Here is a 4,914-nt window from a genome sequence, read left to right on the forward strand (position 1 = left end):
GCCCCTGCAGACAAAGCACGTATAAACTCCAAAACACGTACAAACCCTGAAGCATGTACAAACTCCAAAACACGTAAAAACTCCATAGCACATACAAACTCCGAAGCACGTACAAACTCAGAAGCACATAAAAACTCAAAACACGTACAAAAGACAACAGAAGTGCTCCAGGATGCTAGGCGCAGTGTTGAGCTTTTGTTACCTAGTGGCTACACATGCCAGCAAGTACCAACGACCGGATTTGGTGTGTGGTAATAACAGGTAAATGAACATTTTTATTAAATTATTTGAATATATATGAGTGCTTGTGTATAAATACACAAACAATACACATATGCTTTCAATTGTGTAATTTAAGTGATCTAGGTAGCTCTGTTTTGGAAGTTCAGTTCATGCTAGAAATGTGTTTTGGAGTTTGTACGTGTTTTGTCTCTAGGGGCCACTGCATATATTTATATCGCATATATTTATATATAAACATATATAAATAAAACCACTTTTTTTTACATTAGTAATTCGTTTTGTGCATAATTTTATATTATTGTTGATAATAAATTAATGAAAGCAACAAAACAACCTGAAGAGCCGTCTCTTTTTAGTGAGCCGAACCGAAAGAGCCGGTTCTCTAAAACGAGCCGGAAATCCCATCACTAGCACACACGTAGTCAGACTCAGGGAGCATCTCGCCACACATTTTTTTCTCTCTCTCCTTCTCTTTATTTACGAACAAGTGATGTATTCTCTCCACCTGTCTAAGCGACACACACAGCGTACACCCCTAGTTTTACACATACATCTATGGGCGCACTAAGGTTTGTTACATGGAATGTAAATGGAGCTGGCTCCAGAGAAAAGAGGTTAAAAATATTTAACCAACTCAAAAAACTACAGGCAGATGTTGTCCTTTTACAAGAGACCCACAGACCTCTTAGAGGTTCGAATGAACTTAAAACACCCGAGTTTCCTAATGTGTTCTCAGCTTGTTATAATTCCAAACAAAGGGGAGTAGCAATTTTAATACATAAAAATATTAATTTCACAGTACTCGATACAGTTATAGATCCAGAGGGCAGATTCTTAATCATTAAACTATCTATTCTTGATAAAAAGCTATGTATTGTAAGTGTATATGGTCCAAATGTTGATGATCCCTCATTCTTTCACGTTTTTTTCAGTGCACTCTCTGAACACTTAGATGGCACACTTGTTCTTGGAGGCGACCTCAACCTTGGACTAAATGAAGAAATGGATAGGCTCAATACAGCAGGAACTCAGCGTAATTGGCAGTCCACAAATATAATCAAACAGTATATGAGCGACTTTGGCCTTTGCGATGCATGGCGCTCCCTTCATCCCAACAGTAAGGAATATACTTTCTTCTCACATGTCCATCACTCCTACTCTCGTCTGGATTATTTTTTGGTGAGCAGCTCACTGCTGAGTGATATTTCAGACACTGAGATTCACCCTATAGCTGTCAGCGATCATGCTCCTGTATCTTTAACACTAATGCACAAGAATAATTCTACGCCAAGTAAAAACTGGAGATTTAATACATCACTGCTTAAAGATGAAGACTTTATTAAATATTTTAAAAAAGAATGGACTCTATATTTAGACTATAATGACGCTCCCGGAACTTCAGCATCTGTTCTATGGGAAGCAGGGAAAGCTGTGATGAGAGGTAAAATAATTTCTTTCTCATCACATAAAAAGAAAGAAGAAAACCAAAATATTCAGGAATTAGAAAAAAACATCAAATTCCTAGAAGAAGCCTACGTGTCCCACCAAGATCAACAAATATTGAACAAAATATGCAAAACAAAACTAGAATTAAATGAGATAACTTAAAAAAAAACAACCCAAAATTCTTAGTACAAAGACTACGCTTACAAAATTATAAACATGGTAATAAATCCGGTCAATTTCTAGCAAACCAGCTAAAAATAAAGAAAGAAAAAACAACTATATGTGCTGTTCAAGATTTATCTGGGAACACAATATATGACCCGAAACAAATAAATAACATTTTCAGGGATTTCTATAAAACGTTGTATTCACCACAAATAAACCCATCTAAAAAGGAAATTCATCAGTTTTTGGACAACATAACTCTTCCAAAATTATTAGACACTCAAGCAATGGCACTGGATTCACCACTGACGCCAGGTGAACTCCAGGAAGCCCTGATAAGCATGCCCAATAATAAGGCTCCAGGTCCAGGTCCTGCAGAATTCTACAAAGAATTCTGGACGATTCTAGCACCAATTTTTTACAGAACGTTGTTGGAAATCAAAGAAAGGGGCAGACTTCCATCAAATATGAATTCGGCAAACATTAATCTCCTGCTAAAACCAGGCAAAGACCCTGTATATCCCTCAAGCTATCGTCCAATATCCCTTATAAATGTAGACCTTAAAATAATCTGCAAAGCTCTCTCAAAGAGATTAGAGAAAATAACCCCCTCTTAATTCATCCTGACCAAACTGGTTTCATAAAAGGTAGGCACTCATCAACAAATACACGTAGATTACTTAATTTGATAGACTACTCATACAGTAAAAACCTTGAAACTACAATATTGACAGAGTTAACTGGAAATTTCTATTTGCAACTTTACACAAATTTGGTTTTGGAACCTCTTTCACTAACTGGTTAAAAATATTATACAATTCCCCAACAGCTTGTGTCAAAACAAATGACCAAACATCCTCCAGCTTCTGTCTCCTGAGGGGCACCAGGCAGGGATGCCCACTTTCCCCTTCACTGTTTGCAATTTTTATTGAACCACTAGCAGCAGCAATTAGACAGAATTCAGTAATTAAGGGCATAAAATGCAAGAACGTGGAACATAAAATCAGCCTTTATGCGGATGATGTGTTACTTTTTCTCCAAAACTCACACACCAATATCTCTGGGGTGATTGAATTGATAAACTCTTTGTCAAGAATATCAGATTACTCAATTAACTGGTCAAAATCTACAGTCCTTCTGATTAATTGCTCCTTCCATAATTCGTCTTCTACACCACTGCAATCGGGAAATATAAAATATTTAGGTATTAATGTTTCTCCCAAGCTTGCAGATCTAACTAAATTAAACCATATCCCACTTTTAAAGAAAGTAGAAGGCGATCTGGCTAGATGGAAATGTTTACCCATATCACTCCTGGGAGGGTTGCTGCTATAAAAATGATGGTCTTAACAAAAATAAATTATTTATTCTCAATGCTCCCAACTAAACCGCCACAAGATTGGTTCAGCTCTCTAGATTCATATATGTCCAAATTCCTTTGGAAAAATAAACCCCCACGTATAAGCTTAAAAACACTACAAAAGAGCAAGGATAAAGGAGGATTAGAACTACCTAACTTTCAGCACTACTTCTTAGCCAACAGGCTTCAATTTATCTCAGGATGGCTAAAACATACCCTCTTAGATGAACCTTGGCTAGATGTAGAACAAGCACTTTGCAATAATCTAGAGATTTCAGACCTACCATTTATCAGCTCAAACATCCAATGACATGAATGCTTCAAAAGCGTCAGCATCAGCTCTTCTCTGACAGCATGGTGGGAGTTTCTAAAATTGACGGAGTCTTCATTAATCCCATGCAAACGTACACCTATCTGGAACAACCCTGACATATTACAAAACAACAATATGATAAACTTTCCAGATTGGAGTGGTAAAGGAATCAAATATTTAGAACATATATTAGAAGGAAAATAATTTATTCCATTTGACAGACTAGTTACACAATATGGGATCAACAAGAAAAGATTTTTAGAATATCAACAAATTAAATCCATAGTAAAAAAGAAATTTAAACCGGGTCAAGTTGAACTAGAAACACCACCAAGTGTGGTTCAATTTCTTACTCTTAAAACCCCAAAATTACTTTCCAAAATATACAGAATGCTTTCTAAAACAGATGAATCAATATCACTTCCTATTGCAAAATGGGAAGTGGACTTATCAGTTAACTTAGACCAAAACTTCTGGTCTCAGATATGCTTAAAAACCTTTCATTTAATTAGAAATCCCAGTCTTCAATTAATTCAATACAAAACACTACATAGAGTACACTATACAGGTCATCGGATGTTCAAGATGGGCTTTACGTCTACCAACAACTGCTCACACTGCCAAACCAATTCACCGGACAATTATATCCACGCTCTTTGGTTCTGTCCACCAGTTCAGAAGTTTTGGTGTGAGATATGTGAAGACTTACCAAAGTGTCTGAAATGTAACATTCCAACTTCCCCTTTAGTGTGTTTGTTGGGCAGCTTAGATAATGTCACTACAGAAAAGAATATAGCCCATATGGTTTTCACTGCCCTATGCATAGCCAAGAAAACAGTCCTCATGAACTGGAAAAATAAAAATAATCTTAATTCTAACCAATATAGAAATGATCTATTAGATTACATTAGTGTTGATACAGCCTCTGCCACCACATCAGATCAATTGCTCTGGGCTCCTTTGATCAGCTCCATCACCTAGTGGGGGTGGGGGGTCATAGTTTGGTCCCACCTTCGCTGTTGTGATTGGTGTGGGGGTAGGGACAGGCTTGGGGCTCAACCCGGGGTTGCGGTCATGGCCTATTAAGGGCTCTGTTGGCTTTTAGGTGACGGTTTCCTCGTGGCTGCGTGCAGCGGGGCTAGGGGAGGGTCTGTGCTGACGGATGTGGGTTACTGACCTGGTAGCCTGGCTGCCCCTGGGTGGGTCCGGGATGTGCGTGGGGTTCTGGGGGTTCTCCGTCTCTGGGCTGGGGCCCTGGCTGGGCCTTGGGTCCTGGTTGGTGTGTTGCCGGGGTTGTTGGCGGGTGGGTGTATAGGGGCCCAGCCCTGGCACAGGGTGCCGCCAGTGCATCGAGCCACCTGGGGGGCTCTTCAACTGGTGGGAGAGG

This window comes from Perissodus microlepis, chromosome 15 (assembly GCF_051167445.1).
Source record: "Perissodus microlepis isolate ML-2025 ecotype Zambia chromosome 15, ASM5116744v1, whole genome shotgun sequence".
Lineage (NCBI taxonomy): Eukaryota > Metazoa > Chordata > Actinopteri > Cichliformes > Cichlidae > Perissodus > Perissodus microlepis.